We start from the raw sequence: 17,492 nt of genomic DNA on the forward strand, positions 1-17,492 counted from the left end.
AAACCATTAACTTTTCCTCTTGCGTGTTCGTGCTATGTAACCAGTGAATTTGCTATTGGCTGACTATAACACGTGTCCTATGCTCTGAATAGCTGCTGTCATCGGCTTGCGAGATCTCGTGGCTTGAGATATGACTCGCTTACAAAAGGACATGGCAACCTCGGTTTCAACGCTCCGGAAACTAACGCACTGTGTTTGGTGCAATTCGAATTTATGCTTTCGTAATACGAAAATATGCAGCGTATATGTTGCTGCAAATCAAAGGTCTTTCCAAAACTTCTCTCTCCCCCCCCCCCCCCCCCTTTTTTTTTTTTTAGTCTCTCCAAAACTTCTCTGCCCCGTCTTCTTTTTTTTTTGCCGCCCCTCCCCTGGGAAGTTCTACGCGATTGTATAAAACGTTAACCATTCAAAGGATTGATAAGTTTTACAGTTCCGAGGGAAAACCTACTGTCACTTAGCACAGAAAAATTGTATTTTCGCCTGGGAAAAAGCATATTTTTTAAACGGGATACCCGGGTGAAATCCAGGAATAATCTGGGAATTTTTTTTCCTTGTCCCCTTATACACCCTGCTGCCACTTCGGTACCGACATGGTAAACGCTTTTCGCCGACAGCGCTGATAACGCTACGGTCAAGGTAACTGGCTGGGAATTGGCGAAACCTAGCGGATGTTCTTCTTTTTGTTTGTATTTTTCCATATCTCAATTGCTAGGGATAGGAGGGTTAATAAGGTAAGTAAATCAATAAGGAATGATAATAATAAGGTAGGCAAATCAATAAGGAATGATGATAATAAAGTAGACAAATAAATTTCTCAAACCTCTTTGGGATAGTAAACAACTAAAATGTTACTCCAGGTCAATTTACAATTTCTCTTCCAGTCACTATTACTTGTCCTCACTTTTTTTCAAACAACTAGATGGATGGTACTTGTCATATAAACATTCGAAACAAATATACTCACGGCACCAAGAACCTCTAATGAATGCAATCTTTCGACAGCTGCACTGTTCCGTCCAAAGAGTCGGCGGAAAACAAACTTGGTTTACATTTAAAAATATGTCCTTTTCGGGAATTAATTTTGATGCGTACCACACTTACGATATCATTGCCTGAAAAATCTGTGCTGAATGTTGGTTATGAATTACGCTGTGAATAGTTATTGCATCCGTGCGGTTGTGCAATTCTCGCTGGGTTTCCAGAAGCACACTGTAATTCTGAAGCCTGGAAATAAAGTTTCTAACCTGGCGATAGAAATAAACATCGCATGGCTGGCACACAGGTGTACAGTTTGGCGGTATTACTTTTATTGTGCACGTTGGCTGAGCCTCGCCGTCTATAAACATCGTGTCATATATTTGTCCACTCCAGGAATCCAGTATTAGACAGAACTTGTTATCAGAAACATATGGTTTTAAAACATTCTCAAGAAATGTTCTGTAAATCATATTTGTCAGTTTCCCAGATTTGGAGCAGGTAATGCAAACATTTTTCAATGAGTCGGTTAAACAATTGACCTCTTCTATAACCCAAGGACCAAATGTAACATTCCTTTCTTGTAAACACATGAAAACCTTAGGCAACACTTTTCCACAGGCTGAGATGGCATATTGCACCATGTACGAATGTGTTAGTTTGTTTTTACTACCAACTGCGACAAGGGTTCGTTTTCCTCCCTTATGCGATAATGTGCTTCGAATGTTCACTCGATACTCGCATCCTGTTTGGTCTGTATTGATCATATAATCACGATGAAAACTGATCATAAGTGACACCATTTGTATGCTGAAAAGAGCCGCCACTTTCTGTATATCTTCTATATTTTGTACCTCCTTATGAGAGACGTATTTTGACATGCCGTTGATGAATTTTATACTCTTGATTTGAAATTTCTGGCCCAAGATAATGATGCAGGAAATGTAAAATCCTTGTTGGCTGTATATTGAAGTGCTGCAGCTGCAGCCCAATCCTGAAGTATTCGCATTGTTATATTCTCATTACGACAACAAGATTTGACAAATTGGATGTATGTCCACTTATTTATCGCCTGGTATTTGTCATATCTTGTCCCTCCTTTAATGATATCACTTTCCCACAATTTCAAGTCCTCCTTCCTTTTCGGGGTTGTTGTTGCTCCATTCTTTTGCAGTGTTTGTAAGCTCCAATTTGGATGATTCCTGGCTAGCACTACCGCCTTTACTTTTACTTCAAGGCGTATAGCGCCATAGTTCAATCTTTTAGTAACCAGTTTGTAATACTCATCGGGAACAGATGAAGAACAGAAGAAGATTCCCAGTGACGTGGAGATTTCCAAAGTGTTATGACCATTTTGCAATTCACTAGTCGGGATGTCTTCCACTGAATCACCTTCTGCTCCGTCTTCATGGTATAGTACTTCAGTATCAACAAAAGTCATTCCGTTTGTCAGCTCCAAAAATTGCTCGACGATAGCCGCTCCTATCAATCTGGAATGCTGAGAAACAGAACTACCTGCTTCCAACAGTGCATTGATAATGCATCTGTTGTGCAACACTTTTACAAACTAAAACACAGCGTCGGTAACTTCCCGCTTGGCATCGTCTGTGACAGGCTCCCAACTATATATTACAGCACTAGTCGAAAGGTGTACATCCTTCATTATTCAGATTATGCACCTGAAAGATATGACACAACAAACAATAACTAGTTACTATGGCATAAACAGACGAACTAATTACTACAAACTACATACAGTACTCGTCATATGTTAGTTACGGAACGACACTGTATTCGTTCACAAAATGTATTTCACTCGGCGCATTAACGATGGAAAAATCATTACATGTATCCGCAAGGTTCATGGCAGCCTAATGACTGAAAACAACTCTTTCCGATTGACTTCTATAAGGCTCGTGCTGGACACCTTCACTCTTCCAAGTTCACAACTATGATATGACGAAGAGGCAACCGGGACAACATAACTGTTCTCGCATGCATTCTGTCCCATGCATTGCTGTAAATAAGCATTGTGCAGTTGGCTATCTGTGATCCCTGTGATCCCTGTGATCCCTATCAATTGAGATATGGAAAAATACAAACGAAAATAATAACATCTGCTAGGTTTCTTCGAGATTCGAACCCGGGTTCCCCGATTCCCAGCCAGTTACCTTGACCGTAGCATTATCAGCGCTGTCGGCGAAAAGCGTTTACCATGTGGGTACCGAAGTGGCAGTTGTACAAGTTTGTTTCCTCGATTTCTGGAAAAGTTTGCGTTTGCGGACCCCATACCTGATGATGAAAAATGCTCTATTTACAACTATCTATCGATCCCTCCAATTTTGAGTCGATTGCTCGTCATAAACATTAGGAGTGATTTTCTCAAAAACGCGGGGGTGTTGACCCAAAATATCTTAGAGTCCTTCATTTTAGGTTGTACACAAGTGACCTTCCAAATTTGAGCCGAATTGGTTGGCCGTGTCTGAGGCCTTCTCCTTGTGAGTGTTAATTATAACAACAGTGAAAGTTGCCACCATTAATAATGGGAAAATCTAAAACTTCCAGGTGACTTAAAAATAAAAACTCACTTTTCAGCACCTGCAATTTTATTAGAAATGCTTGGATTATTGCTGAAATTGATACTGAGTTTCTTAGCACTTTAGATGCCAAGATGGATGCAGCAGGATGAAAGTTCGCTGTTATTACTGACATACCCCCTGCATACCCAAAGGTCTGAACTGCAGCCCCTAGACTGGGCCTAATTCATCATGTGAAAGCTAAATACAAAATGGCTGTTATACAGTGGACAATTTCATTGCTTGAAAGAAAGGGTGTAATAATAGTGAATATTTTACGGTCTGTTCACATTTGGCACTGAGTGCAATCTGTAATACAGCGGACTGTGTTGAACTGATTTTCAAATGCTAGCTGTTGGGCAGTACCAGATACTGCAGAAGTGAAAGAAAACTATTTACCTGGATGCTGTCACAGATATTCTGGCAAATGTGACATTTCAGGACCTTTTGTGATTATAAATTATTGACTTTCGCAAAGCAGATAGGTTATGAGTGTTGTTTTGGGGAAAGGGAGGGGAAGTTACAACTTTTCAAAATGAAGAATTTCTTCTTCATTTTGAATGCTGCCTTTAAACCGAGAGACCAGTTGATAATTTTACATATGACTTTAAAATAAATGATTATTGAGTTAGTGAAAAGTGTGTGCCACAGATATATATTTTAGGATTTGCAAGGGCCATGTCATGTGCATTTGTACTTAAAAGAAAACTGCCTGTATGGTATAAAAAGCTCCAAATTCTGATGTGGGTACTTTGTTGGCAAATTGGATCTAAAACACTACATATAGAAAGCCCCATTTTAAGAAAAAAATATTTTGGTCCTCAGAGATTTGTTAAAAGGGTATTTAACTGTAGGGCATTTCATCTTTGTTTTGTTTTTGTTTTGTTACACAGTCAAAATGGTTCAAATGGCTCTGAGCACTATGGGACTAAACATCTGTGGTCATCAGTCCCCTAGAACTTAGAACTACTTAAACCTAACTAACCTAAGGACATCACACACATCCATGCCCGAGGCAGGATTCGAACCTGTGACCGTAGCAGTCGCGCGGTTCCGGATTGAGCGCCTAGAACCGCTAGACCACCGCGGCCGGCATTACACAGTCAAAATAAAAACTCAGATGTCTGTGAGAATTAATGACTGTAACATGATTTGCAGTGTCAAATTCTAGTTTCCAGTAAGTAAATGACACCACAGTCATTACTGCAAGCTTACTTATTTTTAAATGGTATACTTTGGCTCTTTTTTCCCTTGGCTGTGAAACAAAGTTGAGTCAAAGCACTAAATGTTATTCCATAGTTGGGAGAAAGCACAAAAGCCAAATATACAGGTATAAAAAGGAATCACCTTGAAAATAAGAGGAAATTTTCAAAATGGACCATGCTTAACCGAATAAAGCAGTAATTAAGAGAAGATATATATGTAGAGAGAGAGAGAGAGAGAGAGAGAGAGAGAGAGAGAGAGGAGGAGGAGGAGGAGAAGGAGGAGGAGAACCACAGATTTCACAAAGGTTAAAGCTGAATTTTTGAAGTAATATTCATTTTTGATACATTGTGTGTGTATGTGTGTGTGTGTGTGTGTGTGTGTGTGTGTGTGTGTGTGTGTGTGTCCCCTCCCAGAAAGAAAAATTAAAAACAGTGAAACTAAATGGAAAAAATGAGATACAAGCATAAGTACACGGTACAATAAGATACAGAAAAATTTGAGTTTGGGATGCCACCACAATCAGAATTTTCCATTTATTGTTTTGAATACAAATATTCTTCAATTTAATATTCATTGCAGTACACGTGTGTGGATCAATTGTTAATTTGGTAGGTGTTAGACGGCAAACCTAAAGATCTTGGAGTCTATCCTCACTCAATCGTAGAAATTTTTGTGTCCATTCTCTCTTCATTCACCTCCAAAAAGTATGAAAAATGTTAGGTTCCCCATGGTTGTAGTTACTAGAGCTCCCGTTAACCTACTGCCAAAGTTCACCACAGTCAAGCAGTATACAAGTATGAACCACAGTACTTCAGTGCACCATAATTATGGTAACAACCTAATTTGCACTGGGCACAGCTCACATAGACTGGAAATTCGGATTTGAAGACGATGTGCTATTCTTCAGTTGAAATTTCCTGCTCTTATTCTCCTGAGTTATAATATGGTGAAGTACTGGAAATATGTAACTAAGAAAGCAGATAGAAGCCTAGCTCTTCTCTTTCAACCCCAAACTCTATAACTTTCATTTATGTCTTTATTAATCAGAGTCTGGTTTACAGGACACTGCTTTTATATGTATCAGGCATGTTCTTTGATCACATAGATTCATGTATGTCACTGCATTCACAATATCAGAATACTTGACTGTAACCATTTCCACATAGCAATCTTGCCTTTAAAGATCAACGAGAGCCCCGCTCTCCATTTCATCCATTGTATCTTAAAATTATCTTCTGTTTCATCTCTAGGTCTGCTTATATTCATAAATTTCACTATGCCATGAGACCACCTTTCTTATTAAGTCATAATAATTGTTACATACCTATAGCTTTGTGCCTTATTTTGGTTTAGCCAATCATCTATATAGGTCCACTGTCAGTGTCATGTTCACTTGTGAAATCTATTCCCATTGCCTTAACTTATTACCATCCAAGGTTTGTGGATTACTGCCACTTCGCCTTAGATAACTTCTGCATTGTACATGTCATCATGCTAATTCAAGGATTTAGATGTGAGGTATTTCATAAGCTTCATTTTATGATTGTATACTGTTTCTTTTATGCAGCAGTAGCCACTGCCAGTTCACTCTAACTCATTGAATACTTAAACCTAGGCCAGTTGCATGCCTTCTTTTATGCACATTCTAATTTGTAGATTCAATCTGCCATTGTGAATTGCAAATCTCAGACATTCAGGAAGTCAAGGATGCACAGAAACACTGCTGCTCTACTGCGACGTTAGCCAGGTAAGTCTTTTTACATTGTACTAGCTTGAAGTAACCTTTCTGAATGAGAACAACAATTACTTGCTCCTACACCATCTTCTGTAGCTGGATAATTCATAATTACCTTTCAGTTTAAGATTCTAATGTGTCTATACAAACCAGCCTCCCCTAACATGGTTCAGGTCATTCTTTCTGTGGATTCACCTAACCTAGGCATAGGCCATCTCTTCTATGGGTCCACTTACCCCTTACTCTTAAACACTCATTATACTTGGTATATTGCATCACAAACACTCACCATCATGCAAAGCATCCTACCCTTTTCCCCTGTTCGTTTACATGAGGACATTGCTCCTTAACCTTTTGATTCTTCCTGGTCACTATACACTTGAGTTCCCACACTCTTTTAGATTTACATTCACAACTAGACTTCTTTTCATTTGGTATCTCAGTGCTGTTACTACATATAGTTTATTATTTATGTTACTGTGTTTCAGACCACTGATCATTTTAGTAGAGCCTCTGTAAAATTGTCAGTCCTACATGCTACCTTAAAATATTGTTGCTCTTATTTTCGATATTTTTATCTGTCCTAGCATAAACATATTATCTCTTTTTAAAACTTTAAGGAGTATATTAGTGTGAAGTTATAGCTTATCTTCGTCTCCTCTCCCTTCGTCTTAGCTTGCATTATGTACGTACCTGCAACTACAGTTCATCTGGGAATAACTCTACATTCTAGTTTCCTCCTTGTTCAGTATGAAGTTACAGCTTCTTGCTTACTCTTATGTTAGCACGCCACAAGCTCCTTTAGGGAACAGCTTCCCTTCCTCTTTCCCTAATTTATTTGAATGTTGCTAACATGTTTTCAAACAATAATATAAATGTTCCTATAATTTTTAGTGAAAAAAATGTCATTTGTATGTAATACATGTGTGGTTTGTGTCACTTCATGCTATGTATGTTACTCTCTCTTATATGTATTCTCTTGGCTTTCAAATGAGAAGCTTGTACAAATAAATTTCTGTATTCTATTGTTTCATTTCAAAGTAGATTACACAGGCTCTGATTCTATTAATCTTTTCATATTTCTCCCCTGTCAGAGAACAGTATAATTCGCACTTATTGTAAAATATGTTGTTAGCCTGGCCGATGGAATGTTGCAGATCACATTCCATTGGTTTTAACAGTTTATCATAAGCAACCAACTTATTCCATTGGATTTAGTGTGACATGGGTAAGAGGTCAAAGAGACAAGTTAAAGAACACAAATTAGGATCATAGATGAGTGTCAGACAGGAAAAACTGGAGTTAAAAGTTATTTTGATTACTTTTTAATATAGGATCTTCCAGTTTTCAGTGCTCCCCATTAATAAAAGCTTTCCAGATAAACATAAAAATAAAAAAATTAACTGGTACACAAAAGAACTGCCGAAATTTGAGAAACCTTGCTCATACTGTATTGAATACACTCCTGGAAATGGAAAAAAGAACACATTGACACCGGTGTGTCAGACCCACCATACTTGCTCCGGACACTGCGAGAGGGCTGTACAAGCAATGATCACACGCACGGCACAGCGGACACACCAGGAACCGCGGTGTTGGCCGTCGAATGGCGCTAGCTGCGCAGCATTTGTGCACCGCCGCCGTCAGTGTCAGCCAGTTTGCCGTGGCATACGGAGCTCCATCGCAGTCTTTAACACTGGTAGCATGCCGCGACAGCGTGGACGTGAACCGTATGTGCAGTTGACGGACTTTGAGCGAGGGCGTATAGTGGGCATGCGGGAGGCCGGGTGGACGTACCGCCGAATTGCTCAACACGTGGGGCGTGAGGTCTCCACAGTACATCGATGTTGTCGCCAGTGGTCGGCGGAAGGTGCACGTGCCCGTCGACCTGGGACCGGACCGCAGCGACGCACGGATGCACGCCAAGACCGTAGGATCCTACGCAGTGCCGTAGGGGACCGCACCGCCACTTCCCAGCAAATTAGGGACACTGTTGCTCCTGGGGTATCGGCGAGGACCATTCGCAACCGTCTCCATGAAGCTGGGCTACGGTCCCGCACACCGTTAGGCCGTCTTCCGCTCACGCCCCAACATCGTGCAGCCCGCCTCCAGTGGTGTCGCGACAGGCGTGAATGGAGGGACGAATGGAGACGTGTCGTCTTCAGCGATGAGAGTCGCTTCTGCCTTGGTGCCAATGATGGTCGTATGCGTGTTTGGCGCCGTGCAGGTGAGCGCCACAATCAGGACTGCATACGACCGAGGCACACAGGGCCAACACCCGGCATCATGGTGTGGGGAGCGATCTCCTACACTGGCCGTACACCACTGGTGATCGTCGAGGGGACACTGAATAGTGCACGGTACAGCCAAACCGTCATCGAACCCATCGTTCTACCATTCCTAGACCGGCAAGGGAACTTGCTGTTCCAACAGGACAATGCACGTCCGCATGTATCCCGTGCCACCCAACGTGCTCTAGAAGGTGTAAGTCAACTACCCTGGCCAGTAAGATCTCCGGATCTGTTCCCCATTGAGCATGTTTGGGACTGGATGAAGCGTCGTCTCACGCGGTCTGCATGTCCAGTACGAACGCTGGTCCAACTGAGGCGCCAGGTGGAAATGGCATGGCAAGCCGTTCCACAGGACTACATCCAGCATCTCTACGATCGTCTCCATGGGAGAATAGCAGCCTGCATTGCTGCGAAAGGTGGATATACACTGTACTAGTGCCGACATTGTGCATGCTCTGTTGCCTGTGTCTATGTGCCTGTGGTTCTGTCAGTGTGATCATGTGATGTATCTGACCCCAGGAATGTGTCAATAAAGTTTCCCCTTCCTGGGACAATGAATTCACGGTGTTCTTATTTCAATTTCCAGGAGTGTATGTAAAAGCGACAATAATCAAGGGGCTGAGCAGTGGGATTTGGTTTACCGTGCTTACCTTAGGAGTAAAAAGCATTACAAATTTAAGCTTATGCAAGCCAAAAAACCAGAATGTTAAAAAGTAGGGAGAAGGTACTCCAAATAAATGTAAGAAAGCATGGAAAGTTATTAGACAAGATACATTCTTCCAGTCAGGTATGCTCAACTCAGCTTGAACTATGAGAATTGAATGATTACTTTGTCACATAAGAGAGCTTTGAGACTAAATTAAGGCAACAGACAAATCTGCAATGGATCTGCTTGGTCCCCAGCTGTCCGAATTGGCTCTGTTGCATTGGATAAATTCACGGCTGATGGAAATTGTTTCCAAATTATCTAATTCCAAAATTATGGATTTGTGCTTAATGTCTAATTATGTTGATAAATCAACAGTTCACTTGATAAGTAAGCCACTAAGTTCTGTTTTAGTAACTTTAGGGTATAGAGTTCTCCCGGATTCCCCCAAAATCTCAAAAGTTATCACCATATTCAAAAAAAGGTGATAAACAACTCCCCCAGAACTACGGACCAATAGTTGTTGTGCCAATATTCTCAAAAATATTTGGATCACTCATGTGCATTCAACTAAGCAATTATTTTGAAAGTATGACCTCCCTTGCAACAATCAGTATGGATTTCGGCCAGGTAAAAATACTACCACAGTTGTTCTGGAAATTGTTGATCAGACTACATATTTCCAAAATAAGAAGATGGTGTTACTGTAGTAACCACAACCAACTGCGTGAATGCCTTGGGCTGCGGATCGGAGCCGCCAGGCAGGGGAGCCGGCGGCGGTGGAGCACGCACCACCGGGTAAACACAAGGACGAGTCGGACGACAGACCAACGACAACCGACTATGACCGACACAACAAGGAAGAGATAAACAACGGAGGCTTGTAGAAACCACAACACCAAACACCAACAGTAAATCCACTCGGAACCAGAGCCAGGCAAAAGTCAACAACGAGCAACAACAAGAACGCAGTACCGCCGAGGTAGAAACTCAATCCAGAGCGAGTACCAGACTGACTGGACTAGGGCAGAGAGGGTCCCTATATATGAAACCGGAGGGAGCGGCTATTGGCTGCTGTCTGCACGTGGCGTAGCGGTGGTGCCCTCGCTGTGCGAGAGCCGCTGCGCAGAGTAGCCGCTGCGGATGCGGAGCCCTCTATGGGCAGATCACGTCCATTTCTTGTGGCGCGTGTTCGACTTCCGCGGCCTGAGGTACTAGAGTTACTTGTATAATGTGATAGTGAAGCATTGACTGCATTCCTTTTAGCATACTGTGAACAAAATTTGAGAATTATGGTGTATACAAATCTACATTATCAGTAATTTCCTTCTACTTGAACAACAGAAGACAGCTCGTCTCATGATTTTTCATTATGGATGTCAATGACCTGCCCTATTATGTATCACAGTCTGTAAACTGATCTGCTGATGATAGAATTTACTTACTTCAAATCATGACATCCCAACTCTTGATGAGATTACTCAAGAAATTCTTGACTGCATTAAATTAGTTTGCAGCCAATAAACTTGTTTGTAATTCAGACAAAACCCGAAAGCTTATTTAAGGATTGTCTGAGAATGTAGGAAATAAATGTGTCAAACTCTTAGGAATACGTATTGACACCAAACTCATGAGATGATCATATTAACAAAGCCTGTAAAGAGATCTCACAAGTGTCCTACCTCATGTGGAGACGTAGAGATATGGTCAGTAATAATTCTCTCTGTATGACAAATTTCACACTCTTGTAGCCACATATTTCATATGGCCTACTCATGTGTGGACATTCTCCTCATATAAGTCACGTAAAAAAAGTCTGTGTAATGTGCAAGCCTGCTACTATAGGGCAGGGATTCTCAAACATTTTTGCCACACCCCTCTTCTGTAACCTAAATTATTTGGTTCCCACCCCATTGCTCTTTCCATCCTGAGCGCTTCTCATACTTAACACAAAATCTGTTTAGTTCTGTCCAATAATTATACAGTGTTCTCTGAGCACACCATGATTAAGCATTTTTTTAAAAGTTATCATATGTTATTATTATTCAAAGATAGTCAAGAGTTAAGAATTACAACGCATTTATAAATAACCATAACTATGTGTGCAGTTATTGGGATTGAGCAAATATGAGTATTTCCCTATATATTTCCAAACAATGGAAACGTCAGGTAGGCACAAGTGAAAAGACAATTACACATTTAGCTTTCAGTCAAAGCTTTCTTCAGAAAAGGAAACATACACATTAATTCACACAAGCAAGCACACGACAGCAGTCCCTCCTTATATTGTTCACTACATATTTTTTTTATAAATTAGTTCATAAATTAGCCAGATAGTTAAAGTTTGACTGTGTCTGTGTATATTGCTTTTAAATAATTCAGAATTTTTAATTTGTGAAGGAGCACTATTTATAAATGATTATAGAACAATTGTCATTATTTTAATGCCAATTTAAGTAAATGATTATAGAACAATTGTCATTATTTTAATGCCAATTTAAAAACTTATATTCAGACTGATCAACCAAGAAGGAGATAAACAAGAGTAAAAATGCACACAGTTCAAAATTCAGAAATTTTCTGACATTTGCACACTTAATGTGATGTGCGTGCTTGAATTTGTGAAGAAATCAAATCCAGTCTTAATCAGATATTTGCAACAGCAACTTATAGATGACATCTCAGTGTATCGAGATTGGCCCTTTTTCCCTGATGAATGCCGTTGCAGGAAATGTTGACTCATACAAGTAAATTGATGTGAAAGTTAATAACATGTCCACTGTCCTTGCTGAACTGGGATATTCATTCTGAGTCTGCACTCAGAATTGTTTAAGGGACTTTGATTTAAATACATTTTTAAGTGTTCTGTCACTTGAGAGTTCTATTAGCTCCTGCTGTTCTAGTGTTGGCAAGTGGTCTCGTGATTGTATTGAATGGATTGTGAATCCAGTCACATTTACGATGAAGGTTCTGAAAATTTATCCTGAGACTGTTGCTGAAGGTTTCCGAGATGTGCTATGCCGACTACTAATTTTACCTACATCCAACTCATTGCCCTTCACGGAATCATTCAGGCATGAAAACATCTCACAGTTACCCTTCTCCATCTGGATTTTCCATCATCTAAGTTTTTTTTCATAAATGCAAGCACTTTATCGATTAGATAGATGATATGACCTTTTTGGCCTTGAAGTGATACATTAAGATTGTTCAATTTTTCAGAAACATCAGGCATTAGAAGCCGTTTCTTATCCAGAAATAGAACCGCAAGTGCAAGGCTGCTGTTCAATAGGAGAAAACAAATTTATCCATCCGCTCCATTACGCAACAAAGAACTTTACCAAGAGACAACCAACTTACCTCTGTGTGAAATAGAAGCAACCCATGAGTGAAACCCACCTCCTTGCAAAAAAAATGTAAAATAGCCTGCTGTGTATAGCTCATCTTTTCACAAAATTTACAGCTCTAACTACATCATTCATCACATTATTGACTTCTGGTTGTACTACATGTGTATCAAGCAGTGTGTGAATTTTACAGGAGGAGAAACCGCTCACACTGCTGCTGTGAACTCCTTTTTAATTCCAGTAAATGCTGCCATCCCATCAGTACATATTCTGACACAATTTGTCTGTGACAGATTGTTGTCACTGAAAAGGGAATCCACAAAAAGGAAATATCTTCATCTGTAGTCCTCTCTTCCAGAGCTTTATGAAACAGAAAGTCCTTCTGCCCTTCAATGTCATAACAGTAGCATATGAAAACAAGAAGCTGGGAAGGATTTCTGATATAATTTCTGTCATCAAGCTGCAGGGTGAAGTTTGGGGCTATAATGAAGATGTGGTAGCAATTTATTTTTCATATCAGTGGTCATTGCATCGATACAGTGAGAGTGGTATTGACTTCAGACTTTCAAACCTTTCTCCATGCATGATTTTGCACATATTGACAACTGCTGAAAGAAGTTCCGTATGATTGTAATTAAAGTATAACTACTCACAGAGGTACAGTGTAGGCTGTAATTATCGTATGGCAGTGAAACTTTGTAGCTATGCTAATGAGTTAAAGCAGATCCGATTTACGCAGGAGAAACAATTAGTTTGAGTTGTGGCCACCAGGTGCAAATCTGGTGCTCTACACTGTTTGTATGACGGTATGATGTCCACACTGTTATTTGACAAGTGAACATGAGTGAACAGTATGGCCATTGAGAAATAAAATGATACATTGAGGGAGTATCATTGACAGAAAGATCTGAGGAGAGACCCAGTATCATTAAATGGTTTAAAGAAGATTATAATGAAATGCAAAAATGTGGGTGAATTTGGGGTGGCACCTGGAAGAGGAAGGCATGCTGTCCTGGTGGAAATTGTTGATGAGGTTACTGTTACTGTAACTAACCATGCACCATGTGCCCCAGATAGTGCTAATGCTTGTGCAGTGTCACAAGAATTGTCCATCCCATGGTCTGTTTTACACTGGTACCTGTAGAAGATCCATATGGTTGCAGTGATTGAAACCTCATGATCCGCAGCTACATTCTGAATTTGCTCTTCAGTTTCTGCTGTGGATCAAAGTTGATGACAGCCAGCCAATATTCTATTGAGGGATGAGACACTTTTTACTCTACAGGGTGCAGTGAATGCACAGAACTGCCAAATTTGGGGTACTGTTAAGCCACATCTTGGCACAGTGAGCATCAGCTTTTAACAACTCTTGGAGTGGGCTGGCTTTGATACAAAAGTCTTCGATTAAACGATGGTAATAACATAATCTGAGGAAGCTTCTCACATCTCTAATACTTTTAGGAATAGGAAATTCCGTTACAGATCTCACCTTTTCTGGGTCTGGCCGCACATCTTTGTTTGACGCAAGGTGTCCAAGTGTTTTGATTTCTTTTGCTTCAAAGACACACTTTCTTGGGTTAAGTTCAGTCCGCCTTGTTGGAGACACTTAAGAATGGCCCTCAGTCTTTTTACGTGTTCATCAAATGTCTCTGAGAACACTATAATGTCATCTAAATAACAATGACACATCGTCCACTTCAGGTGACTTAGAAGATTATCCATCATCTGTTCAAAAGTTGCTGGTGCATTACGAGACAGCATTACATTAAACTCATACAGGCCCTCAGGGGTGATGAATGCAGTTTTCTCACGATCAGCCTCATCTACTTCGATTTGCCAATGTTCCGAGTGCATGTCCATAGTCGAGAAAAACTTAGCCCCCTTCAGACAATGTAGTGTATTGTCAATTCGTGGAAGGGGGTAAACGTCCTTTTTAATTATCTTATTAAGCTTCCTGTAATCAACGCAAAAGTACCAACTGCCATCCTTCTTCCCGACGAGAACTACTCATGACGACCATGGGCTCTGCGAAGGCTTAATGACGTCATTCTTCATCATTTTTTCTACCTCATCACGAATTATTCGACGTTCCGTTGCTGACACATGGTATGCTCTCTGGCCTATTGGTTAATGGTCTCCAGTGCTAATCCGGTGCTTCACCATCGATTTTTTCTAATTTGCTCTTCACCTATGGATTGAAGCATTCAGAGAACTCTTGAAGAATGGCAAGTAGTTGCTTCTGTTGTTCCTTAGTGAGATCTGGTGATAGTCGAGCTAGAAGATCTTGTCTCGTAGTGGTAGCGCCAATTTTGCCCACAGACTCGGCATGGGAGATTTCTGTGATGCTCAGCTGTTCGGCAATTAACGACTCAGCGTTTGCTACGCACATGCGTCTTGGAAGGATCTGCGGTTCTCGGCGACAGTTAACTATCCACAATTCACCGAATCCGTTCTTAAACGAGACAACAAAGGCTGGAATGACCAAGTTATTCTTCAGTGGTATGCTTCTCTTACATTCCACTACAAGATCCATGGGTTGATGCATGGCATGACACATGACAGTTACCTTTCAAGTACTGACTGCGGGAATGATCACTTCATCCAGTACACACAGTCTCCACACAATCGGACTCGCATCTTCCTGTCCACAGTATCTCATCTCGTCTAGCATAATCTTCGAGCGACCACAATCTATAATTGCCTGAGAAGCTTTCAAAAAGTCCCATCCGAGAATGACGTCATGACTACACTCTTGTAAGAGGATGAATTCTAAGGGCTGTGTATGGCCACTTATATCCACATGAATTACACATCTTCCTGTAGGTTTTACATATTTCCCATTAGCCACCTTCAGCAAAGATGTTTTATTGTCGACGAATACGGTTTTCTGCAACTGGCGACAGTACTTGTCCGAAATGACTGAATATGATGCTTCAGAGACCACAAGAGCTTGGGCTGGTTGACCATCCATGAGGATATTGACGTAGTTTCCTGTCATTTTTTCAGTGATTGATAGCGGAGGATTTTTCTCTTCGGTGGCCTCACCTCCATGGAAGGTCACACCTTTAGTTTTCCAGGTTGTGGCGGCTAGGTGATAGGCTGGAGCTTCTAAACGGTGATGGAGGCCTTGATCAGCATGTTGGGGAGCGTCCTCTCCAGCAGCTAGCTTGCGGCGATGGTGATCTACATCGTCCTACACCCACATCTTCTTTTTCATCTTCATCATCCTGCACCCACATCTTGTTCATCTTGTCCCGGAGTTGGCATCAGCTAAGATCAGTCTGCTGTCTTCTGGCGCAGGTATCATAAAATATCTGCCACCTTTCTCAACAGTAGCGCACCGCATGTCCCGGTCGTCCGCAGTGAAAAAATACTGGTTGGTTATCCTGGGTCCTCCAGAAGTCAGTCTCCCTTGGTTGCCAAACAGGTTCCTCATGTGGCACTGTAGGAATGTAACTTAGCGTAGGTATTGACTTTTTCACCATTTTGAAGGGAAATGAAGGACAATAGATTGGATTCAATGTCTGTTCCACTTCCTCCCTTATGACCTCTTGAAGCATCTCGGTTTTTTGCTCGCCGTGCAATCCAAGTGCCTTCTGAACTTCCTCTCCCACTATCTGATGAAGAACACTTGTGAAATCAGTTCCTTTCTTCTATCGCAGACATCGATACAACGTTTGGAAGCCGTTCAAACTTCTTGCGTTTAATTCTTTTTCAATCCATTGTCTCTATATACTGGCACCAGTTTATGAAGTCGGCTGCTGTCGAAATCTCCTTCAGAAATAGGGCTTGATACATGTCCTCAGCAACGCCCTTCATGAGATGTGCAATCTTATCTTCCTCCTTCATTCTAGGCTCCACTATTTTACACAGCTCCAAGACGTCTTGAATGTAGGATGCTGTTGTTTCTCCTGGACGCTGTGCCCTGCAATTTAATTTATCTTCAGCCTTACACTTCTGTCGCTATGTGCGCCGAAATACTTGTGCAGTTCCACCTGGAATACTTCCCAGCTTGAGAACTTCTCCTCGTTATTCTGATACCATTGCTTGGCAGTGCTCTCCAAGTAGAAAAATACTTTAGCCAAACACAGTGTTATCCCATTTGTTAAGTTTGGCTGTACGCTCATATACCTTCAGCCACTTGTTTGGATTTTGGCCATCATCACCAGAGAACCTGATAGGATGTCTCATGTGGTGGCACACAGTTGCTGTCATCGTAGTGTCCTCTTCTTCTTCTGTCTCCAGTAGATTGCCATCTGTTGAATATGGCCCGAACACGGGTTTCTTGCCACATAAACAGCGGCTCTGTCGTCACCTGATGGGAGCCACTGTGTCGTCGATGATGTGCGCTATCACAAGTTCCAATACCCAGCATCTCCACCAGAATAATGTCATGTAGAAGAAGGTGTAATTAGATGAATGACGAACACTAACTACACTTAACGAAGGTTTATTAAGCACTTGCACTTTCAAGACTGCGGGGCGAACAGCCTCCGGCCAGAACACATACGGTATATATACAGTTACAGAACATTCCAGTACAATGATTCTTGACTTTTGTGGATACTTTTAGAATGTACTCTAATCAAATATAGAAATTAAAATTGTACAGTTCAGGTGAGTTTTGAACTCACGACCCTCCATGCAATAGTCTAGTATCATAACCGCTCCACCATGGTGACTGTGCAACTCAGCTTCTTCTGCAACAATATTTTA

At 41.1% G+C, this 17,492-nt stretch overlaps 1 protein-coding gene across 1 annotated transcript in view; it reads left to right on the plus strand.

The window, feature by feature from the left end:
* The window catches only part of LOC124545610 (PAX-interacting protein 1), a 179,897-nt gene that overhangs the window by 90,426 nt on the left and 71,979 nt on the right, over positions 1–17,492 (plus strand). The gene's annotated exons all lie outside the window — the stretch shown is intronic.

The sequence above is a fragment of the Schistocerca americana genome, chromosome 8 (assembly GCF_021461395.2).
Source record: "Schistocerca americana isolate TAMUIC-IGC-003095 chromosome 8, iqSchAmer2.1, whole genome shotgun sequence".
Taxonomy (NCBI): Eukaryota; Metazoa; Arthropoda; class Insecta; order Orthoptera; family Acrididae; genus Schistocerca; species Schistocerca americana.